Genomic DNA, 26,281 nt, shown 5'->3' with positions numbered 1-26,281 from the left:
TTTACGTTAATGGTAATCTTAAGAGATGAAAAGAAAATTAATTAGATTTAAAAAAATTTATTTCAATTCAAATTCGTTTTCGGCAAACGAAATTGCAATGCTTATTTCTCATATATTTAATTAAATAATGGATAAAAAAAAATAGAATAATTAGAATTAAATTCACGTAATGAAAAAATAAGAAAATAAAAATTGTATTCATAAACAGAATCAGAAGGTATTTACTTTAAATCAAATTAAAAAACTAATTGCAATGTATATTTGAATGATTTAATAATAATAAAAAGGATATGATTCATGGTTCTAATAACAGATTTTTTTCCAATATTAGATGAGAATTATTTACGAGAATAGATTTATTTCCACATTAATAATTAATTTCTATATAATCAATATAAGCGTGCTATATATATATCAAATAGACCTTCCGTAACATGCGAAACATGATATGGGAGAGTCTGCTAATCGATGTCGGATTAATAGATTCGTGTTTCTCAAATGGACATGCATACATGGCCGTGGTATTACCTTGCTCGTAAAGGAGGCCAGTATCCGCGGGGATAATCGATGGTTACCTAGATCTTAATCAAAACTGACGTTTGTAATGGGAGAAGTCCAAAGTAGGAAATCTGCAAATAGCAAATGGATCCTGCACAACTGCCATAAATATGAATAATCCTTCGATTCGTGTATAGATGGATTCCTAATGAACTTTTTCCCGTTTCATTTATTCGATATATTTTTCGTTAATATTCTGAAATAATTTTTTCTCTATCATTAAAATTAATATCTATTTTCTGAAATTATTTAAATATATTAAATTATTGCCATGTTGAATGGATAAAGTTATTAAAGTGGTTCAGAATCGTTGAATTTGAGAAGAGACAGCCGTTTCCTTCCTCGAGTCGTCACCGTTGAGATGAAATCCAAGAGGAATCGTTCGATTTCACGGGATGAAAGGAATAAGTTTGAACGACGAGAGATGGCCAGGATCGGGATCCCCTTCGTGAAGGAAACTTGGCCCGTTTGCACGGTGAGAATGAAGGAAGAAGGCGAGGAAATTACGTGTCAGCTGAGCATCAAAGATTCCGCTCATGCGAATAGACGGTAAAGACTTTTGCCATCTGTACGGGCTGTCACGCGTTTCGATGTTATTAACAACTTTATAATTTTCCTTATTAACGCTTTAGATAATTGTACTGAAATATTTCAAATAATTTATATTTTTCCTTATACGTTCAGATTAGAGGAATTCATAATTCTTGCTTTAACTCGCAAGCAAATTTGAACATAACCTAAAAAAAGTAAGTAATTAAAAATTTCGAATAAAGTTACTTTAAATAATTACATATTAAAATACTTAAATAATATTTATTCATAGCTATTATAATTGATCCATTCTTCATATAACCTCATTCATTTGGCATTATAATTATTTGAGATTATTATTATATTTTAAATAATAAATTATTGAAATAACTTATCGAACTTTTAAATAATGTAGCAATCTTTATACATTCGTCGCTAAAGGAATTTACAATTTTTGCTTTAACTGTGCTTGCTTGCAAGCAGAGTTGAGCATTAACCTAGAAAAAAAGGAACTAGTTAAAAATACAGTTATTTTAAGTAATTATTTCTTAAAATGCTTAAATAACATTTATTTGCAGCTATTATAGTTGATCTGCTCTTCATATAATCTCGGTTGTTTGGCAAGAATACAATAAATTATCGAACTAACTTATCGAAGTAACTTTATTCGTAACTTCGATTATTAAATTTTATCCATCACTGCTCACAAGTATATCTTAACCTATCTAGTGTCTAAAGGATTAAAATTGTAAATTCTTGGAGAGAAGAAAATAAATCTTCTCAAAATAAGAATTAAAATTTTTGTGAATATTTTTCCTAATTCCCAAAAAAATTGAAAATTAAAAAAAGAAAAATTATAAGAATTAATTTGAATGAAATTCAAATAATTAAAAAAAATCTGTTCAAGATTATTTCCCCTTATAATAACATTATTACGCGAATCAAAGAAAACATCTTTGGAAAAATTTTTTATCAAGATACAATGGCAATTTGTCCCTTTTCTTTTCAATTAAATTTATTGGATTTCGAACTTTTCAATCTTTTGTTTCGAATGTACATTGTTTGAAATTTATCGTTCGTTTGCAATAAAAATGAAGATAAGAAAAGCAAATAACGATATAATTATATGGTAAATAATGTTGCGAAGATTGGTTCGGACGAGATATATATCGGGCCAACTGTACAAACTATGAGATTACATGTCTCGTATCGTATTCGCGAATAGAATCAAGCAAAAGCCTCGACATTGACGAAGTTTATATTAGGAAAGTTTTTACGTTTTTCATCGAGCTAGACTCATCGTTTTATCCTCTTCTTCAATACAGAGAGTGTCGTGACTCGTTCGTATCGATCACAAAAATATGAATTATTTGGTTAAAAATAACATCACGTAATTTATTTAGAAATCTCTTTAAAAGTGTTCGATTTGCTTCTTTATAACACATTAAAAAAAATTTTTATTTATGTTTAAAAAGTTTATTTCCATCTTTGAATTAATTCTTCAAATCAATTTTATATCGCTAATATCATTTTTCTCTCAATTTGTCATTCAATGAACGAATTAGTTCTTTTTCCATCAGTGTGTGAATTTCTACACGTGACTAAAATAATATTAATACGTGTTATTAATTATTGGAAAACTTTTTTAAAAAAAAATTTCCATTCAACGTACAAAATTAATAACGTATGTTGAAATTGGAAAAGAAGAGATGTTATGGAATGGACAATACAGCATTCGTTTTTTCCTGTTGGTTAGACGAGGATTCTGAATCTTTGTTTCGTCCTTTTGCGGATGCATAGAGGTTAATAAATTAAAGAAATATATTAAAAACGTGAAAAGTTTCATTAATCTGTCTCTTTAATTATTTACTTGAAAAATGTTTTAAAAATATATAAGTACTTTCATTAATTCTTAATGACATTTCATTAACTCTTTTGTAACAAATAAAAAATCTCTATGCAACAATTAAATTTCAAAAATTTACAACTTCGTTATATGAATTCAATATCGAATTTCGCAAAATTGTGATTCAAATATATTTATTTCGACCAGCATTGCTATTATTTATTTCATAAATATTCATAATTACATTAAAAGTATTAAGATTTTAGATTCGATTCACAAACGAATAAATTAATTACAATTTCTTAATAAATATTTCCACTTGCTTCTCGTAATTTACACAAGTGGTCCAGAGGACAGCACAGGACGAGTACAAACCGACAAGTTTTGCTGGTCGTTTAAGAGGCCGTTCTGGCAATTGTTACGATCGTTGATATCGAGTTACACTTCGTATGTGTACATTGTGATCTCACACATGCGCAGTTGTTGCTAAAACATCCGTGACGTAGATCAGGTTAAAGTTCTTGCCAAACTCTCGTTAGACATGAGGAGAGGGATAGCGAGGAGAGATTAATAAGAAAACAGATAACATACGCGAGAAAGGTGGCGATGGAACGAAGAAAAGAGAGAAATGGATACGGATGGAGAGAACGTATGTATTTTTACATCGGATATATTTATAACTTTTTTTTTCTTAACCTCTTCTCCCTATCTTTCAAAAAAATTTCCAAGTTCGATTAATAATAATTATTATTATCAGTATTATCGTTATCGTGTTGAAGCGTGAAAATTGTCAAAAAAATTATTTACATTAAATAATCTCGTTATTTAAAATTGCGCAATAATTTTCATTTTTTTTTATCTGCCCACTTTTTTATCGTAATTATATATTCATAAATAATAATAATTGTAATTTAATCATCATTTGATATTTCATCTCCAAAAGATCCAAAGTAAATTTTGATAAGTGAGTAATTTATAAAAATTTTTGGATCGATTATAATTTTAATATAAAATTTATTACATATTTCGATAGAATTATTATCGAAATATAGGCAAAATGTGTATGCCGAGTATTTCAGTACTTACTGATATTTTATAATTCGTGTTATATATGTCGATTTATCGTCTTGTTGAAAATAATAGTAAAATTAATTGTACTCGATTTTCTCGCTGAATTATTTCACGTTTGAAATATAAGGAAATGTATAAAATTGATTAAGAGAATAATATTTTGTACGATAATTATCGAGATAACAGGTAACGGAAAAGGCAGAGGAATAATTTTTAACAAATAATCTTTTTTGTCGTTCAATTAATTTTATCATCGATCGACGATAAAGAAGGAATCAAAAGCAGATAATTTCTAATTTACTAAAAATTTATTTTTATCACATATAAAAGTAATTTACATGGCTTCGATACAATGTTTAAAAAATGATTCGTACGTGTTTGAGCAATATTCTAATCGAGTGATAATTAAATTCGATTCCCTCGAGGGTAAATCGATTCGTTTCCACGCGGTATTTCTTTCCATCATCGTAGCGTTTCGTAGTTAGGAAATATCCTATTTATACGCTATATTGTCGTATGGTTGCTCTGCATGTATCAACAAAAAAACTTGTCCCCTAATAATATTTTAGAAAAAATAATCTTTCGAGAAGTTATCTTTCGAGGCAAATTTAACCATTCTTACCCGCTACAACGCGTAACTTTTCGAAAATCGTCGAATGTACCTTTTTTTTTTTTTTAAAATTATCCAAGATGTAAGATAAAATTATGGAAGATCTAAATCACGCAGCTATTTTACAATACATCGTGTGGCTTCTCGCATCTCTTCTTGCATTTTTTACATTGTGGACACTACGGATTATCCTTTATTCTCGTTTATTTATTTCATCATAATTTTATACGAGTATTAATGAACTTACAACCATATCTCGCTTAAATTAATTAAATCAATTCTTAAAAATACTTTCCGGTTCAGCTCCGCGAGCCAAAGGACAGATTTTGTCTGAAACAGAATCGAAAATCAATTGTGACATCGTTGATTGGTACAAATAATAAATCTTACATTTTAAATCGTGATCATATAGAAAATATAGAAAAATATAAAAAGAAAGAAAAATTTTCCTATCAAAAATCCGTTCAGAAAAATAGAGGAAGTTATGCCATTGAATATGCTTTTTGTTTTATTCCGATATTTCGAGATACAACTATTTAAAGTGTCAATAGAGTTTGAGATGATGGATCGAAAATTATGAATGAATCATATAGTGACTTATTTTATGAATATACTATATACATTTCCAACAATAGCGTCTTTCGCTTGTCTAGATATTGGATAGATCAATAAGACGAGAATTTCGAGTTAACGAGAGACAGTTTAACCGATTAAAAATTACATTTCTCTTTACACGATGATATCTCGGGAACCGGAAGTCGTATCGAGCTAAAACAAGGTGCGTTTTAAAGAGTAAGATTTCTCGCTTCTAACGATCGTTCACTGGTTGATTGGGCATTACTATCTTCGAAGTTATAGCGGTTCAAAATTTTCGTAATTTTAATAGAGTTTAATGAAAACGAAGCGATAGATACATTTATTATCTGGAAAAATTATATACATTCAATGGAACGTATACGATGTAAAGTTTCATAATTCTGTTTCCGTCAAAGTTATTGCGACAATTTAGTCTGTACAGAATATAGTTTTCGTTTCAGAATATAAAAAGATTAATTGTTTTAGTTATTGTCCGTAAAAAATAAGGTAAAAATCGAATGCAATTTACAGTTTACTCGTAAAAAAAGTTGGATGAAAACGTCAATGGAAAAGGATTTATGAAAAATATTTAATAGAAGTTTTCGATTTCGGGTAAAATAATTTTTTATCGCCATTTTCTCGGCAGGAAGAATTTTTCGAATTTCGAAGGAAAATCGATCGAATCTTTTTTTCCCTGAAAAAAATTTCTTCTAAATCTCGTTTTCGACGTGACGAAAGAAGTTTTATCGATGTTGTCGTTTCTCAAAATTTCTCATCTCGCGTTCGTTCGACTTTTAAATTCTCTTCAAACTCTCCATCGACGTTTTTTAAAATTATCGCCGCGGCTAACAACATTTATCCGTGTACTTTCGTCGAAATACGTCGAGCTGTTTGTCGAGAGAGAGAGAGAGAAAGAGAAAGAGAGAGTGGAAAGCCTGTTCTCTATACAGAGCATGTGTTGGCTGGCGTGATGTAATTTCTACTCTGGCGAAGGTAGTTCGTAAAATACACGAGTTTCGACATTGTGCGCGCGCGTTCGTCTCGTAAATCCCGTTAGCCTTCCCCCCCGAGAAGTAATTAGTTCTCACGAAATTAGAGCAATAAATTTGATGAAACATACATCCATTGATTGAGATATTTCCACTTTCTTCGCTCAAAGAGATTACATATAAAAATTCTCCCCTTCTCCTGAGATGGATCCTTCCAGAAAGATTTCGCTAGATCTAACATATCTCGAAAAAAATTATTTTACTTGCGAATCCAAAGAAAGATTACTTCAAGTAATAAGCCGTTAATTGAAAAGAAGCAAAAAATTTCCACGTGGTTTAGGATCTGTGTATAGTATTTAAAGCATGCCCGATACGACGAGGATAAAAAGCGCACAAGGCCAATCCCCTCCCTTGTTGTTCAATGGCAACTTTGAAACACGTTTTTTGCCTTCCGACTCCGGAGAGTTTTCTTTCCAACTCGGCCGAAAACCGTGTAACGTGCTTTGATCCACGCACAGTCTTTTGCTAGTAAAATATTTTTTTTTTTTTTTCAAATTCTCCTCTCTCTCCCTTTTTTTTTTTTCCCCATGCTATTCCACTATTCCTTTCAGTCAATGGAAAAGTCCTCTCTTTCAAAGAAGACTGATCCCTTTCAATATATTTCCTATTTCTTATTCTCCATTCCTCTCCCTTCCTCCACTTCTTTCTACTTCATATCGATCAAATGTCGTTAAATTGAATTGAACGGTGTAATTTTTTTCAACGGTTCTTTTAAATTGCTAAAATACAATTGCAATAATCCGTTTTCTCCGGATTGGACAAAATATTTGTTTGTACGATTGTTCGATGCAAATATGGCGGGGGAGGGGGGGAGAGGACTCCGTCGAAAAACGTCGAGGGAAATTTATACACGATTTGTTCACAGCGGTATGTAAATTTATGGCGCGGGAATATGGTTTAAAAAATTCAAGCCGGCGACACGCGACATTTGAAAACGAATTGAAGTGAGGTACGCGGCGGTTCCCACCATCAATAACATTTACGTTGGTACATGTAAATCCAAGAGACATCGGTTCAAAACGCGAAAATTCCACTGTGTATCCTCTATTTATATCACAAGATCGAGAGCGTGTATCGACTCGTCAAGTGGGATATTACGAGAGAGAATTTCGAGTGTACGAGGTGGAAAATGAATATTTATTTAGATAATAAATATTCGCGTGGATAATATTTTTTGTGACGAAAAATACCATTTATTTCTTTTCGTTTCTCGAATAGAAAGTCGGTTATAATACAGGCGAGGAATCAAGTAATTGCACGATGATGAAATAATTCAATTTTACTTACTTCAAGCTTACTTTTTTCCACGTTCGAAAATCGAAACGTCTACTTTAATCGGTTTTTCCCACAGCCGATTATTATTATTATTATTATTATTATTATTATTGTATCACGTGAATTTAATCAACCGTGAAAATAATTGTGCTTGGTAGCTTGTTGCGAGGCGAGAATACCGATCGACCATAATAAATAAATTTCGCGGTTAAATTATTAATTTGCAACGAGTAACGTGCGGCTTGATAGGTTAATACAGAGAGAACCGGGCATGGGTTCGATCCATCTTTATCGCGAATAATTAATATTTTCTCTCTCTCTTTCTCTCTCTCTCCATAGAGTAAATAAAACACACCATAGAAGAAATATTTACCTCTCATTAAACGTACGTATGTATATATGTGTGTATATATATATACACACGCGTTTCTTGTATCTCTTTCCATATCAATATTAACTTTCCCTAATTAATTCCAATATTATTTTATTTATCGGATAATTTTACATCTATTTTCTCTATTTTGTTTTTTTTTTTCTTTTCTTTCGTTGCTTCGATCGAAATAATACATCGAGATATAATTTGTATCGAATAATTCGTAAGCTTTGTTATTTAATTAAGAATAATGAAAATTTCGTAGAATCAACAGATACGATTTTTATACGAACTTTAAGCGACAATTATGCAAAAAAAAAAGAAAGAAAGAAAAACGATTACCTTGGGCAGACTATGGACGATCACGTTCTGTTCTTGGTGGCGCAGGGAGCGCAGAAGAAGATTAGGACAGCGCCACCGCCGAGAATTAAGGCAAGCATGGCCAAGATCGTCCATACTGTGGAGAAGGGGGTGACACGAGTGGACAGTAGCCTTTTGGCCGCTGGCAAGTCGACAATCTCGTCTATGCTCAAACCAGATCTCCTCGCCTTGCCGAGCAAGAGCTTGAGACGTCTCGATGCCTTATCACAGGACATATCCTTCTATTTCGCCTTGTACTTTTCGCGAGATATCTATTTATCGCGTTCCCTTCGTGTTCGTCATTGTTTTCTCAATGAAAATGAAAATTCATTTCATCCTTCGAAAAATAATTCTTCGTGGATTTTTAAAAATTCGTACGAGAAAATTTTATTAAAACGATTTCTTTTTAAAGGATAAACTCTTGATGCTTTTTTCCACGGTTAATCCTGGGTGCGGTCCACCACCTGACAATGACAATGCAAGTGTCTCTGGCCGCATGGGGAATGAATGGGATTGTGCTTGTCCTCCTTGATCTTCTGTGAGAAACTGTAAAAAAGGATGAAACATTTGAGCAATTTTCTCACAAGACAAGAATCAAACTAATCATTTGTTTAATTTTTGAATCTTAAAGGAGAAATGTAAACATAAACATTTCCATGTTCTTTCGTCCTTTCTTCTCTTTATCCGTCGGTTAATTACATCACTTAATTAGAGAGATGTTTTTGCCAAGGGCATCTGCATCTTTTGAAAAGCTAGTGAATGTAAGAGGATAAAAAAACGTGAATTGTACCGATCCATCGAAAAACATTAATTCGTATTTAGAATTATTACGTTTGGAAGTATGAAAATTCCAAAATTTTTATATTAATACTAAGAAAATAATATTTTTTACATACCTGTCTCTACAAACGTAAAATAAAAGAATTGGAAAATGAATTTGCATATACATAGGATAGGGTGTCCCAAAAATATTGGAACATCCGTATATGAGATTCAAGCAACATTTTCCTTTGCAATAAATATTAACTGATCATAAAGCGCATAGTGTGATCAAGAGAGTAGCGTTGGCTACGAGCGTCGATCGAGCACAAACAAATCCAAGCAATATATATAACGTATGGATAAGAAATATATATCGGATTGTAAAATATGATATTCAATACATCTTTTTCGACGTTGTTTGGACTTGTGTCACGCGTTCTGTGATTGGCTAGTATTTTTTATTAATAACTTATAACGAAAGTTTTTACAAAAGAAAATGTTCGAAATTACCTCAGAAATTTCCAATGTTCCAAAATTTACGAATGTTCCAACATTTTTGGGGCATTCTGTGTATTTGCCTCGTTAATTAAATAGAAATCAGCATAAATAGTATTACGAAGAAAAATGTAAACCTGTTAATTATATAAATGAATGCGATAGATATTCATTTGAAATAAAAATATTGATTAACGATAAATTATTATTTTTTTTTTAATTTCATGTTATATTATTTCTTTAGGAACATATTAATTACGAATATTCATCATTTAATGATAAGTTTTTTTTTTTTTAATTAGCGTGATTATTGATATCCATTGATTGTCAGAGGAACAAATTCTATTATTTCGTTTGTAACGAAGTAAGTAATTTGATTATTCGAATGCCATGCTCATCCGAATTACATCACTTACGGTATGCAGCGCGTACGAAAGGCAAAAGTTCATTAATTTAAAACAGGCGATTTACCTGTTAATTGGGTTAAACTTGCCCAAAGCTTGCAAATTTCCCATTTTCCTATTAATTAAATCGTTGTCGTGATTATTTGTAAACGTGCATTTTGCATAAACCATAAATCATAGATATTTTATAATCTTTAATTATTATTGTCATCGAATAATCGAGTTATCAAATAAATACTTAAACAGAATAAATATAAATTCTATTTTGCAAAAAAAAAAAAAAAAATGAAATAATTTTAATTCTTCTTTAGAAAACCATATTATATAAAATCAATACATTTTTTTTTTTTTACTGTATTCTATCTAAAAGAACAATTAACAAATATAAAGAATAATTTTTTAGGTTAGAATAGATTTAATTTCAGTTTAATCTAAAATATTTTGGATTTATATCTCATTCAACTCTCTTTAACATTAGACAACGAAACTCATTAAAATGACGGATTTCACACTTTTATCGAAAACATGAAAATGTTTTTGGCCAAAATTAATATCGCAATTTGTCGCGATAGAAATATAATTTTACACATTTACTTTCGCGACTTTAATTACGATTACATTTATACGTAATAAAATACGAATTCATAACAATCTTTCGATCTTCCATTTAAATAATCCACAGCTATTCAAATGTTCAAAAAAAAAAAAAATTTCGCTTTAAAATATCATAAAACGAAATTCAATTAAATTTTTGACGAGCAGAGGATCGAAATCCCGAAGGTATTATAATCGATCGTTCTTTATGAATAATTCACGAAAATTTGAAGAAAAGTGAACATGGTGACTATTTTTTTTTCCTCTAGAAAAATTTCACTAGGTATTCTCCATAGAAATAAACGAACTTTTTTTTCCCTCCTCCCCTCCCTTTAATGCCTCCGTGGTGGATCACCGTCGTCGTTCTTATACACAGAATTACCGAGCCACTATATTCAACGCCCGCCCTCTTGTGATCCTCTTTTCGCGACGCGAACTTTAAATTATAGTTATCGCCGCCAGGGGGTCTTTTTTACCTGAACGTTGAATAGCTCTGACTCACGGTGAATTGCCTTTCGTTTCGTCGAAAAAAAAAAAAAAAAAAAAGAAGTGGACTGCACTCATGTAAATGACACGCGAGCATGCTAGTCGCATGCACTTTGATTTCCATCTTTTTCTCCCAAAGATTTTGATGATTAGGTATTAGGGATTTTGTCGACATGAATATGCTCGAAATTATCGAGGTTAGATAGAAAGATTCTTTCGGAAACGTAACGTATTTAAAGCAAGCTAAAATATATCGAAAGTAAAGGATTCTCGTGTCTTTTGTATTTCCACGATTATATAAAGATTTTTTTTATAATTTTTTTGATATAATATTGAGAATCTTGCTTGTATATTCGATGGTATATTATTTTACTTGTAAAAGTTTCTATCCGCCAATCCAACATTTTCTACAATATTATTCGGGACAAGTAACACGATGAAAAAAAAGCGTGAAGCGATTACCGATTTAAACTAATAAAGGTACGTAATACGATGAACGTTTGAGAATTAAAAATCTTTTAATTCTAGATTAATAATTCTCATAAATAACTTTTCCCTTATAACGATTTTCTTTGTTTGCAAAGTCATTAGCGAGATACGAAGCTCGAATAACTTTTATTCGAAAAAAGTTCCCTCTTCTACTTTCCAGTAATACCAGGTACATTCAAACTCGATGATTTTTATCGGTCAATCCTCTCTCTGTACAGAGTATAAGCGAAAAAACTCTAGAATTTCTCCCTTTCTAATCCAATTCCATTCTCTGGAAATTAAACTAAAAAAGCAATTAGTTTAAACAAAAAGATTTGAAAGTTTTATCATTTATATATAATCTTATTTTGCATAAATTAATTTTGTTATTGTTTAATTTGCACAACTTGGAAAAAATCTTTCAATTAAAATTGACAATTTTTCAAAATTGATGGAAATTTTTTTTTATTTTTTTTTTTACATTAAAAATCTTTTAATCGTATTACGCGATCATGGTTGTGTGCAATCGGTAAAAATTTAACCAAAACAATACATAGAAGAGATACAAAAGTAAAATTAATTGAAAATACATCATTTTTCTTGTTTTTTACTTTCTCTTTTATATTTCTTCTTTGAGAAATTTGTCCAAGCTTAATCTAAAAATTATTAACTCCTGCAATAATTATTTTCAAAGAAATTTATAAAGCAATTTCTTCTATATATTTATTCAATTTTTTTTTCAGAAGGTTTGCAGAAATTGTTTTTTTTTAATACAAAAGTTTATAATTATTTATAAATCGGACATTTTCACATCACACACACACGTTCTCTTTTTTCGAATATAATTTATGTTATTGTAAAAAAAAAAAAAAAAAAAGTAGCTCTATGACGCACGTTACTTTGTTTTAAAAGCATGAAAGGAACATGATCCAAGTATCCAAGGACATCCAAGTAGTACGAAATAGATACGTTTTTACGTGTCTTCTTTTAAAAACGAAGCTCAAAGAAGAATCTAATATAATACCACGTACCATCATCAAAGAAAATTTTACCTATAACGAATATATATTTATTATTGTACGTACATTTTTATTATTTATACCGTTCGAAAAAAAAAATTTCAAACGTTTCGAGATTTGTGACGAAAAATTTCAAAATCGCATCTTTCGATTGATCTCTGTAAATTACGATCGAAATACATATATAGGATACACTAGGGTGATAGATAGATAAAATCAAAAACAAAAAACAGAAAAAAAAATGGGAAAATATTTTTAAAAAAATTTCGATCCGATTGACCAAAATTTGTTCGATTCTATAAATTACGTATCAAACGACCAAAGTGCACGATACAGATATATTAGATCGCGATGAAACAAGAATTTGTTCGACTCGTATATTGGAACAAAAAAAAAAAATAATAAAATAAAAAAATATTTAAAATAAAATTTTCGATCGAAATGATCACGATATATATTAGGATCGCGATAAAACGAAAATTTGTTCATCGTCGTGTAAATTACGACCAAAATACACGATAAAATAAAAGGAAGAAATCAAAAAATATATTCGACGAGGCTGGAAGAGAAGAAGAGGTCTACTGTCCGCTACGATCGAAGGAGGGAAAAAAGATGACGAGCACGAGGTTTCCAAGTTTGTTGCAATTTATCGCGCTTTTTTACTCGCGAGGCTTACGTGCGGATTTCTCTTACCTAGCTCATTCTTCGGATGATTACGCCCCACGCTTTACACGGAACCCCTTTTACGCGCACTCGACTCGGTTACTCGACGACCTTCGTAATTACATCGAAGAGAGATTCGTTGCCCGCCATACTGTCGTACAAATTACCCGATAGAATTTATCGCGCCATTTTTCCTTCGAATTTTCGAGCGAACGATCGTGACAACGATCGTTTCTTCTAAAACCGCGTCATCAGGACTTTGTAAAATCGTGTGTGAAATTGGACGAATTTCACAGGAAGCTTGTACACACTTGGACAGCTATCGTGGGATTTAATTTTTTCGGAAATTAAATTTTTTTCAACGAAGGTAAGTATCATCGATACGTAATGTTTATTTAACGTTTTACCTTTCGAGAGATGCAAAAGTTGGAACGGAAAGTAACGTTTTGTTATCTTGGAAATGGTTAGGAGCATCGTGAGAATCTTTCTAAGAGAGGGAAGAACTGATAAGGGGACGAGAGAGAAACAACGGTGCACTTTAACTTCGAAATTTCGAATCGAATGCATATCTAAATGATTCGAATTTCTTGCCATATTTATTTTAGAATAATCCTGTTCGTGGTATCTGTAGAGAAAATTTAAATTTTGTTTAAAATTTGAAATTTCTTCCAATATAGCGTTCTTATTTTTAAAATTTTAAAGTTTTTATATTTATCTTCGAGAAATTAAAATTAATAAGTGATTAATCAATTAACCGATAATTCTAAATGTTTCCAATAAACTCGATTATTTATATCGTTTTATTATTTATCTGAATTTCAAATTGGAAACGAAAGTTCGAGTCTTTTTTTCAAAATTTAAAGAGTTTTCGAATAATCAATCTCCACTTTTAACATATATGCTATGGAGAATCACAATTACACAAATTACGAACAAATTATTTCAAAAGTCGATCGATCTTGTTTCGATCATACATTTGATTATTCGTAATATTCGTATTGAAATTTGTGGAAAATTCCAGAGTTCATGCCTTTATGTAATTATTATTTTATCCATATATATTATAAGATTATCATTTAGATGTGCGTTATTACCATTTTATTGAATAATGTATGCACAATTTTTTAAATAATTTTCCCATTACCTATTCGGCAGATTCGATAATTTTCATCTCATAAATTTTCTCATCGGTAATAAATTTCTCCAGTTTTTGCAAAATAACTAGTTCATCTAATTTTCTGTCTTCGAAGAAATTTTCTGAAAAATCAAATCCTCCACTAAATAGAAGAAAAATGGTACAAATCTTTTATGGAATTTTACGTGTGGAAAAAATTTAAAAATTTAGAAAAACAAGAAAATTTCTATTCATTTAAACGTATTTTTATAATTTCTTTACAGAGGTTTATTAAAGAAATGAATCAGAGAACTCTGTAGATAAATATGGAATCTTTCTGTATTTATTTCGTTCCCGAAGAAGAATTCAATTTTCCATTGTGCATTAAATTTTCTGTTTTAAAATAACTCACATGTTGGAAATTATTTTCAGCGTATTTATAGCGTAAGTTTATTTAATTTAATCTAACCTGATCGATAAATTTTTAAATTTAATTTTTTTTTTTAAAAACTGATTTACGAAAAAGTTATTATTTTATTTATATTCTATCTTCTAAAGAAATATCGTTTTTTTCTTAAATGTATAATTTTTTCTTTATATGCAATTCTTTCGACGATTATATTTCGTATTTATATGAAAGTTCCTTTATTACACATTCTGACCACTTATTCGACTTCATTGTTAATTGTGACTGCAATTGCATAATTTGGTCGAGGTAGAGAATAGGGAAGATAGGAAAGAAAATAGTGGAATGGAATAGATTCTATAATCGTATTAACGATAATTGTATTAAGATTAAAAGTAGGAAGTCGTACAAAAAGTATTTATTCTTGGATCGTGACATCGGAATAATATTTTTCTTAATATTTCTACTTCGCTGTACGAGTAATATTTTAAGCGAAATTTCAATTCAATTTTAAAATCAAGTTATCTTATGCATATTAAATTTATATTGTAGATAATGAAGTTCTTTTTATCGATCTTATTATTTAACGGAAAAAAGTTTTAATTTTTCATTTTTCACATAAAAATTTGATAATTTTAATGCTGAAAAGATCGTGAGAAAGTATGTGTATCAACTTTTATCGGGAAGAAAATCAAGTTAAACATAAAAGATGCATAATATACGTAAAATTAAAAATATGAACAAATTCCTTTTTGTTTATTCTCTAAAACCTCTTAATAAGATTAAGTTTCATTGAATTTCTTTCTATACACATGAATTCATGAATAAAAATTTACAATTGTATAAAAATATTCATTTGCTACAAAGTTATGTTATTAGCCAAAATTATTAATTTCTAATATCTGAAATTATCATCATTGAGAAAAGAGGAAATTTTATAAATCTTTTATGTCCAATAACAAAAAAAGAATCATTTACAAGATTTATATGAATTATTTTTAACCTCACGAGTATTATTATAAAAAAAGTTCACATATTTTTACCTCGACATTCATCAAAATTTCAGATCTTTATTCTTTCTAGACTGACTGAAGACATAAATCATGGCAAAATATGTCGCAGTAACTCGATGTCTGATTTAAATAACTAGTTTTTTCAGCAAGAAAACATCTCTCAACATCATTCAAATAAATTTATATAGAATATAATTATCTAAAATAAAATGCTTAATCTAACCCAAATCCATGTTTCTTCAAGATTAAAAAAAATATATCATTTATTATTGTACAAAATGAAATTTCTCAAAATTCGACAAAATTACACAGATAGAACTTTTACGAACGAACTTACTCGTGACAAATCACCGCAATCATCTTCGCGCGTAGACAACCAATCCAACGAAGCAATTCACATCGCACAGAACGAAAACGTAATGATGCGTTTCCAAAGAAGAAGAAGACACAAAACACTTGCTTCGATTATATTCTATTATTGTACATATATTTATGTCAATTTACAATCATCGTTGCAAATTGAGTAAAAATAATCACGTTACGAAAGAAAAAAAGAGAGAGAGACATTAAAGAAAAGTAAAATGGACGTATTTATAATATCGTTCGATTTAACCATGCAACTGGGTATCGAGTATCGTTCGAGCAACCACGTGTCGATCTTGACGCAGAGGTACACCGCATACCGCATTCTCGACGGACGCCAGGACGCTTACTGCCGCGGCTGTGACTAGTAGCGACGCTTTATGGGTTACGATTTCCCCTCGACCTCGCTCGACTACCCTCTCCGCCACTTTCCACCCCCTCTTGTTGTCGAAATACGGATTGTGGGGCATGGATGGGCAAAATTTAAAAGTTAAGAATAAAGTTATTTCGATAATTTATTATTCGAAATATGAAATAACCGCAAATAACTATAGTGGTAAATAATCGAAGTTATATGAAGAGCGGATCAACTGTAATAGGTATTGAATAAATATTATTCGAGCATTTTATAAATAAGGTTATTTAAGTAATTATTTAAAATAAATTTATTCGAAATTTTTAACTAGTTGCCTTTTTCAAATTAGGTTAATGCTCAATTCTGTTACAGGATTTAGACTTCGAATCGAAATTAGATAAAAGATTTTTTGTAGCTGGCAATTTTTGTTTTAAAGATAATCAGAGAAAATTTATTAGAGAAAAATATTCATAAATTCATTTTTTTTTTTATAGATGAAATTCGGATATTTGATGCAAGGATCTTCTTGAAAATTAATTATTGGAGGATGGAGTCGATAATTCTTCTATTTTTGTTGACGTTCTATTGTTTTATCGATTCTTCGATATCAAAATTTTCGACGGTAATAATTTTAATTTTAATAAAATTAAGTAATATATAATCATAATATATCATTAATATTGAAGAAAGTTCTTTTTTTGATTACTGATATTTTATCGTAGGATTGAAGAGGAGAAATATTTGATAAGTTTCCTGTTTTTCAATGTCATCTAGTTATCTCATTTAACTAAAAGTGTTTCAATATATCAAAATTAGAAAGATGATGCAAAAGAAAAAGTTGATAATTTCATTTTTTCGAATAAAAGAAAACGTTAATTTAAAAAGATAAAAATTGATTCCACCATTTTAATCATACACAATGGTTATACAATTGTTAAATATTAATTTAAAAGTATTTTTTTCGATGCATTATGTTCAAGTTACTTTTTGAAACTTGCACTTTTTTCATTATTTCGTTCTTTCTTTCGCAAGGTCCTCGATCAAGGAATCAATTTTCTTCCATCTTGTAGTTGTTCTTTAATTTTTCATTGCGCTCCCTATTGAGCTTTCTACTATCCTATTACTATTTTAAAAGGTATCGTTGCAGGCTTGATTATGAAGATGATGTTTTTAAAAATGATAAGATTCTTTTCTATTTATCGCAGAAAGGAATAATTTTGTATTTTTTCAAAATTCAATTCATCATTCAAATTGTAAATTTTTTTATCTCTTTTTATTCGATGCAAATAAAATTTTCTTTTCCATTTTTACTTATACATCGATCATTCATTTATAGATGTATATATAATTTTGAAGAAAGAGTAGATAGAGAACGCTTTATACATTTTTTTCTACCAATGATTTTGCAAATAAACTATCTATCAAAATATAAAAATATTATCAAAAAAAAAAAAACATCGCATACGAGTTGCGAATAATAATTAAAACGATAAAAAAAAACGGAATTGAAACATGTGCATTGTTCATCGAGCAATGAAATTCTTTGTACAATTTCTCCTTCCCACTTGCCGCTTTTTAATTCATAATATATAATATATTTTAATAATAATTTATTAAATTTTCCCCAAAAGATTGTAATTTTATGTTCCTATTATAAAACGCCAATACAGTTCATTATGCAGAAATATGAATAATTCAGTACAGGGCCACCGACAGCTGAGCCCACTGTCAAAAGGCTGCACGTCAAGAGCAGCGTAAAAATTTAAATAACATAAATTAACATAAGAGTTAAGTTAAAATTACGGAAACTAAGGTAAAATTATTAATGGATACAGAACGTCAAAGTTTTTTCTCCCACCTTCGATAACGTTATTATTCATTCAGCTTCTGAATTTGTTATCAGCCTTACCTGAAACATCGTCTTCAACTGTTAAATTTTTCAGAACAAAGCATTTCGATATGATATATCCAATAAAAAGTAACCTTCTCTTTCCTAATTTAATAGGAAGTCTTTTTCAAAATTCATTTTTCTACAAATTGCAAATTTTTATTCCTTTTTATTTTAATTCAATATAGTAGCTCTGGTAATAAATAATTTCAAGTAAGAAATAGCCATTTCCAAATAATAAAACATATTTTCACAATTTTTGAATCGTGATAATTATAATAATTACCAAGAAACGGAAACTCTGGTCTCAGCTTTGGTCAGGCTTTTATTAAAGCGAAATCTCTAACCTTGACAACCGTAATTATTAGACTGTGTGGCCCAAGTTATCAGGGTAGCCAAGTAATCTTGATGGTCATTAACATTTGTGCACGAATATATATATATATACTATATTCTGTTGGTAACTTTATTCAGAGTTGCGCCATGATTATGACAATGTTTTGAACGGGAGGAACTTACGTAAATACAAGCACTTCCGTCTTGGCCTGTGGCAACAATTAACACCGTTAGGAGTCTATTCGCGCTCATTAACGATCTTCCAGTCATGTGCAAGCGTTTCTGCAACGAAACTTCCCTACTAGGCTTTTGATGTTTTGTCGTTTCCAAGAATTTAATACCATCAGGTGAATAATAAGCGAGAAGGAGATACCGTTCTGCCTCCGTCCCATCTACACCTCATCTAAACTTAAATCTCATAACTTAATGATATAAACTTGAACAGAAATTTTGTGTCCGTTTTGGTCTTCAGAATCATGGATCTAGAATCCGGAAATATCCAAAGATGTTCCATATCGGTCTAAATCCTACAAATAAATGATAAATTAGTGATGACAAAAATAAATGAAATATCCGAATTTTTAATAAAAAATATCGACTAAATTTCATTATATGCAAGGTAGTCAAATTGTGAACAAGGTATTATTCAAAGTATCGATAAAGAATAAATGTAAATATGCTAATGGTTTTGTGTGGGAAACAGCAGAAATCTTCTTTATTACATTTTATTTAAGAAAAATGTATCTTAAATAGATCTGTTCCGTTGCAATTACATTATTTTTTCAAGATCATTGAGAAAGCCTATCCTTACTGATATTTCCATTTCTAAATTTCTATTTATCATTTCTCAATCATCTTAGTATCAGTTTCGAATTAACGAAATTATCCATGTGATTAACTATTGTTAAGCGAGCCCCACGAAAACATTTATATCATTGGATTTCTCTCTTTGTGTTATGAATACTTAAAGATCTACTACCACTTTGCACAAAATGAAAAGGATAAAAAAAAAATGAAAAATATCTTTAGTTTACACACAATTCATTTTTCTGTAGATTTTTGAATGATAATCCATGAGTAAGGATAGAAGTAAAATTTCGTATTCTGATCCACATTTATTTTCTTGAAGATGACAATCTCCATTCGTTATGGTTCCTTCGTACAAGCTTAACTCGTGAAATCCATTTGCCCATTTTCTTTACTTTTTTTTTACACGACGAGTAATAGTGGAACGGTTCATTCTCTACTTGAAACGTTATTCCTCTTCTTATTCTTAAAATATTATTATCCATCGTGATATTTTTCTACTTCGAATCCGATTCATTTTTTTTTTTTGAACATGATTTTTCATACATTTCATTTATAACATAATTCAAAATATCAAGAAGATAGCACTCTGTCTACCTTTTTCTTCTTTTTTATATCACATATTAAATGTCAGGGAAATGTTTTGTTCGTTCGTGACAGTTATATAATGAATTTTTCGATTTCTTTTTTTCATGTAAAACTTATTGGCATTCGACATTTCCTCTTCTAAATGGGTTTCTGTAAAATTAATAAAACAACATGATGAAAAAAATCTTACATAGACAACGTTACATTTATAACATTTTCATACAATATTTTTTATGCTTAAATATCTTAATAAATTAATCAAATAAACAAATAATTTCTCGCAATTTATTAACGAAGATTATTAATTTCACGAGAGAAGCGAATTTTAGGATAGAAAGTGTATATATATATATGATAATAAACGTTTAAATTTCATTTGAAATACGTTTAGAGCTTGAAACTTTTGGAGACGAAAAAAAACTATCAGATAGATTTTCATTGTACGTTACATTTTTTTTTTTTACTATGCTTTGAATCCTTTAAACATTGATAGAAAAACAAAAAAAACAATGGAAAAGAGATGTAATGCGCGTTGACGAAATATGATCTTTGAATCCTCGAGTCCCTAAAAGCTGAACGAGACTTAAACTTGGGAAGCGTGCAACTACCTCCGCAAGATAGGCGACATCAGATGTGTCTCTTTAACTGAGAAATCGCGTTCAAAGTGGTGCAAACTACAACCGACAGTGACAGGAAAATCTCGATGCTGAGAGAATTCCTACTTGCACGTTTGCAACTATTGCAAAGTTGACTTTTACGTCGACTATAAACTTCAGCTCAATCGTGTACATATCTGTCTTGAAGATGTCGAGACTTTTCGAGACAAAGCGAGGGGATGGAAACGTTTCTCCTCGAAATCGACAAGTTGCAACATTCGACGAACGCAGAACTCTTTGCAAAGTAAAGTTCTTCAAAAATCTTTATATTAAGCTTCCAAATTCCAGTGAAATGAAGGTATTAGAGGGATTCTTCGTGTGAAAAATAAAATTCAATTTCCAATAGAGTTTTTCTTTTTTTTTTTCTTCCCCTAATGATCATACTGCGTATCCGTCCTCGTGTAATTCGATATCTAATTTCAGGAATAGCTGTGCACAAAGAGCAAAATAAGAAAAAAAAGAAATTGGAAATTAGACTTCAACGATTAAAGAAATAAAGGAATAAAAAGAATCTCGTGGATTGGAACTATTTCACATTTACTGTGTATGCGTACACCAAAATTCTAAGTGAAAAAAGATCTGAGGAAAAAAGTAAAACAAGAGTATGAATAATCGAGAAGATTCTTACCTCTGTATTATCCTCCTTTTTCCATTGTTACAACCATTGCATACCGAAATTTAATAGGAACTAATTACAATTTCCACCGAACAAAAGTAGTAGAAATGCGGGGGATAAAATAAGGATAAGAGAAGAAATCGCTGGTATTTTGCACACGTTGCTGGGTCGCGTTATTTAATTAAAAGTGGGTGTTTACCGGTTCTGTCTGGAAAAAAAAAAAAAAGAAAAGTCAAATACTGCATCGGGTTAAAAATGAAAAGAAAAAAATAAAATAAAATAAGAGGGAGGGAAAAAAGAAAGACGGAGAGATGGGGAAAACAATAGCCGGGGACAAAGAAAAGGTCGAGTCGAAGGAAGTGAGAAGAGGGAGTAGGTGAATGTCGCAACCGTGGAGAGTTACAAAAGAATTTCTTCTCGCTGTTTAGAGGGAATTGAAGAGGAAGAGACGAGTTTTTGCCAGGAAGAGAGCAAATTGGTTGAAGGACTTTGACCTGGACGTTGCTGAGGGGAGGAGAGCGGTTCTGTGTAGTTAGTGAAAGGGATGAGGCTACGTTTCAGATCGATTCGAAGGTAAATCCATCAAGGATCAACGATTCATGAAACATTGCTCGAGAAAACTCGAAAATTCGCGTTTCTTCCATTAATTCTTTAATTAATCGATGGTGAATTCGTTGAATTTTGTTATCCTGTTATCAAATATGAATTATAGAAATTAAAAAAAAAAATTAAAAAAAGGAAAGAGAATTTTTTTTAGAATTGTTTGTTACAAATCTTATCGTATAAAGTGTAAATTATGCAATACCTGTGTAGCTGTGATTCTTGGCTTCTGACCAAATATCTAAAACGCAATTTTAGGGTAGCCAGTTAGCCAACCGTGGAACGTATATTAGATATTTCGTTACATTAATTTGGTTTCAGTGCTTGCGCTTATAGGACACCTGGTTACATACACTCTAAAGTAAATTTTAGCGTGCTGCGGTTCCATTAATCTGTATCTCCACAGAACAGTAAATAAAATTTTCTGAGAAAGGATTTTTATCTCGTTATCGGATAAAATTTTGATAATATTAATTTCCCAAATCTTTGACAAAAATTATTAAATAAACTTTCATTTGATAAATTTTAAATAAAATTCGATTAATCTATAATAGAGAAGATTAATATTATTTTTCTGTTTACATACTATATATAATACAAATGAAAAAACTTTATAATCATCCTAATCTTTTGAATATTTTATTCTCGACACAGATATATATTTATACGTAAGAAGACGAAATTTAATTAAATCTTATATACCTGCACAAATAATGAAGAAATTCTATAACGATTTAATCCTTTGAGCGTGTATTCTTAACATAGAAAGCTGATTAGGTACATATTTATATATAGTGAATATACAAATAATTTAAGAAAATCAAATTCAATCAATTTTTTCTCTTTATGCAACATGTTCAAAAATAGGTATATTCGTTAACTGAAGATTCTTGAGATAATTTCAAACGATATTTTTCCTTGCAAAAACTTTCATTACGGCTTTGTTAACGAATTATTAACAAAAAACACTGACCAATCACGGAGCGTATAGCCTAGTTGAGTTGCGATGATAGCGTTGGCTATATGAATAAATCCTGCACAAATAAATCCAAATAATATACATCGAAAAAAATGCGTTGAATATTATAGTTTATTCATTGTTCGTGATATAACTCGATATAATTTTTTATCGATAAAAAAATATTTATTATATTCAATACTCTTTTTTCAATATATGTTGCTTGGATTTATTCGTGCTAGATCAACAGCATATAGCCAATGATATCGTCTCAACTAGGCTACGTGGTTCGTGATTGGTCATCTCCAGTTAACGGATATTTTTATATTTTTAGAACATATATATAGCACAAACAATGAAGAAGCTTTATAGTGATCTAATCAGAAAACTTTATACACAGTGAATGTATAAATAATTTGAGTAAATCAAATCTAACCAAATTTGACATACTATATATAACACAAACGATGAAGAAGCTTTACAATGATTTAATCCTTTGAACATGTATTCTTGATAGAGAAAGCTGATTAGGTACATATTTACAGAGTGAGTGTACAAATAATTTGAGAAATTGGAAGGAATCGGTTAAAGTGAATCGATGCAGTTACCTTTACGTTGAGTAGATTTAGTATTTTGCGGGAGGGTAACATCAAAATGGGGACATGGCTATTAATTATTGAAACAGTGATACAGTGTAATGCAATCCCATAAATAATAAGGAGACCGGGTGCTATGTACCAGAGACATTTGAAACGGATTTTCTCTCATAAATCGATTTAATTCCGCCGGGCAAATGCGATTTTATTGCGACGAAATATATAACGTATTATTAACAAATATCATCGATTGATTGGATAAAAAGATATCAATAATAATTTAATGTCTTTTTTCATTTTTCAATTTGTCAATTTGTGCAATTTTTAATTTTTTCAAATATTATGCACGTAATATCATGTTCCTTCCATGATATCGTCTAATTCAAACAATCTATCAAAATATAAATGAAGCTGATTACGTTACACGTGTTATATTTCCATCGTAATATATCGTAACATATAAATTATATATATCACAATATATTTTATAATATAAATGATTTATTGGAGAGATTCGTCAAATTTTTAAAACATATTTAAAAATTTGATAAAACGGTGCTGGAAAATATTAAATATTATAATTATTCAATTGATTGAAATGTTTAATTGTATCCGCAATTATTTTATTTCACGACTACAATTTCGAATAAGTTCCCTGATGACATCCTTCATGTCGTGAAACAAATTGGCGAAAAGTCTGTCGAATTTGTGAATCGAAATTCATTAATTGGGATGCACGCATATTGATTCTTCGAATCAATGAATCGTATTAAACGATATTTTGAAAATTAATTTCCAAACGAGCCAATAATTTGTTAAAACAATCATGGTTCATTTAATTCATTTACATTCGAAATTGCACATGTGCATTCAATCTTATCATCTCGTTAAAACGCGTATAAACCATTCTTGGATCAGTTTTTAACAATGTTTTCGATTAAAATATTGCAAGTTGTACATTTCAAAAAATATTTTCTTCAGAAAAAGATCGATAATTAATAATGATTCATCGACGATCAGACAAAATTATCAGTGAAATTATTTTTTTTCAGACTATATTCAAAGTTTAAAATAAATCTTAAGTTAAATTCCATCTTCTCGGAGGAAAAGCATAGAGTTGAAGAAACACATTGGAAGAAAAGAAGAAAGTTTAGAGAACCACGAAACGCAATAGAAACTAAACGTAATTGAATGTCATGTTTCATATCTATCCTTTCTCGAAAAGAAATAGCAGCATTGCATCGCGGATCTCTGAATTCTCGACATTTTCCAGGAATCCTTGACTGGAAATCACGGCATTCAACCTTGCATGGTGTTTACTCAAACCAGTGCCTCGTGGAACACACGTTATATGCATGAGACTGATATGAGTTCCGGAAAGGAAAGTGCAACTATATCGAGCGACGAGGCGTCGAAAGGAAATGCTTGCTGTAATGTAAACTCCTTTGCGATCGAAAATTTGCAATCGAAAGTCCGTATTTCAGAAATAAAAGGTTTTCTATCTTTAATTCATTATACAATATTGCACGCTTGAACAATCAGAACAAAATAATACATGAAAAGTTCAAAGCTCATTTTTATCTTCAAAAATTGGTGAGCAACAAGTGAATAATAATATCGAGAGTAACATCACTTTCTTTTTTTGAAAATTTTTTCAATTTATACCTTTGTTGCAATCTATAATTGTTGTATCTATGATTGAATATAAGAAAATTTCTCAAATAGTATCATGTACATCATTAAAAAGACAGATTAATAAACGAAATAAAACATTGCAAAAAAATATCAAGATTATTAATCTGTAGCATTGCAATATTAACGTTATTAATAAAATGTTTTGTTGCAGAATATTATGAAAGATTATATGCTTGATCGATGTAGATATATTTGATATACTTAAAACAACAAATAGTTTATAATTTCGTTATATTTTTTTCAGCTCCTGGAGAAAAGTAATTTTTTAAGACACATTAAACTTGTTCCCTTCCTCGTGAGCAGTATTCTCGACAACATGAAACTTCGACCCCACTTAAGATCGTGTTTGCGTCGTTCAAATCGAATTTGCGAGCATTTGACAAATGGTTCAGGCTTGCTTCTGGCAGTTTTCTAATCTCCTCAGCCTTCGATCTTAATTCACCTTGCTTTCTTGGTTACATGCTGAGAAAAATCCATCTTCTGAGATATTCTTGGCTGTTACTGGAACATCTAAGGAACAACAGCGGTTTAAAACAATTTTTCCCGTCAATTCCATCCTATAAATTCATTTTTATTTCTTTTACTTGGCATTTATTACTCCCTACATATTCATTTGAATGTTCATAGCCCATTTGTGGAAATGAACAGGCGACTATTTGGCACGTTAAACGCTTTACACAGTAGCAACAGATGTTGACCTATTATTGTGTAATCTTTTACATATTTAAATGCAAATTTAAATGCATATTTAAATACAAATAGACGTATCAGATGTCCAATCCAATTTTGATACGAATTATGTTATTAATAATTCACAAAATATTTTTCTCATCAAATTTATAAAATATTCCTTAGCCTTAAATATCAGAAAAAATATTTTCCATCCCGAAACTAAATTTATTTTTTGGTCCTCGATTAAATATTTTTCGCAAAAAGGAACGTCAGACACATAAAAAAGAAATTGAATTTTCTTCTTTCTTCTCAAGAGATATTTTGGATTCTATAAAAATTCAGAGAATTAGTCTGGAACCAAAATCGAATGCTCAACAAGTTAGGATCGCCAAGAAGTCAGAATCAGTTTAATTATGGATCGTTGAAAAGCAAATAGAGAGAAGAACGTTTTAGAGAGAAGTTAGGACAAAACGTGTGA

At 30.1% G+C, this 26,281-nt stretch overlaps 4 long non-coding RNA genes across 12 annotated transcripts; 1 reads left to right on the top strand and 3 right to left on the bottom strand.

Moving 5' to 3' along the window:
• Positions 1-41: 41 nt before the first annotated feature.
• LOC147657277 (uncharacterized) lies at positions 42-1,812 on the bottom strand. The gene is made up of 2 exons (XR_015292930.1): positions 1,656-1,812; positions 42-1,586 (listed from the first exon to the last, which is right to left on the bottom strand). It is a non-coding gene; the product is annotated as an uncharacterized LOC147657277 (long non-coding RNA).
• Positions 1,813-3,286: 1,474 nt separating this feature from the next.
• LOC116414109 (uncharacterized) lies at positions 3,287-25,219 on the top strand. Of its 8 annotated transcripts, none has more exons than XR_015292923.1 (4): positions 3,351-3,584; positions 21,711-21,855; positions 24,489-24,619; positions 24,710-25,219. It is a non-coding gene; the product is annotated as an uncharacterized LOC116414109 (long non-coding RNA). The 8 variants fall into 8 exon arrangements; XR_015292925.1 differs by lacking the exon at positions 21,711-21,855 and adding an exon at positions 16,886-17,013 and having other exon boundaries at positions 3,412-3,584; XR_015292920.1 differs by lacking the exons at positions 3,351-3,584; positions 21,711-21,855 and adding exons at positions 16,496-16,635; positions 16,886-17,013.
• LOC147657276 (uncharacterized) lies at positions 4,296-16,391 on the bottom strand. The gene is made up of 3 exons (XR_015292919.1): positions 16,011-16,391; positions 8,232-8,795; positions 4,296-4,946 (listed from the first exon to the last, which is right to left on the bottom strand). It is a non-coding gene; the product is annotated as an uncharacterized LOC147657276 (long non-coding RNA).
• LOC105735060 (uncharacterized) lies at positions 18,587-22,427 on the bottom strand. Of its 2 annotated transcripts, XR_001111796.3 has the most exons (4): positions 22,088-22,427; positions 21,295-21,490; positions 19,654-20,160; positions 18,587-19,142 (listed from the first exon to the last, which is right to left on the bottom strand). It is a non-coding gene; the product is annotated as an uncharacterized LOC105735060 (long non-coding RNA). The 2 variants fall into 2 exon arrangements; XR_015292929.1 differs by lacking the exon at positions 21,295-21,490.
• Positions 25,220-26,281: the final 1,062 nt, after the last annotated feature.

The sequence above is a fragment of the Apis florea genome, unplaced genomic scaffold (genome assembly GCF_048593485.1).
Source record: "Apis florea isolate Af1SG1 unplaced genomic scaffold, ASM4859348v1 contig_3203_pilon, whole genome shotgun sequence".
Taxonomy (NCBI): domain Eukaryota; kingdom Metazoa; phylum Arthropoda; class Insecta; order Hymenoptera; family Apidae; genus Apis; species Apis florea.
Note: the sequence above shows the minus strand (reverse complement) of the source record. Positions and strands in the feature narration are given on the sequence as shown.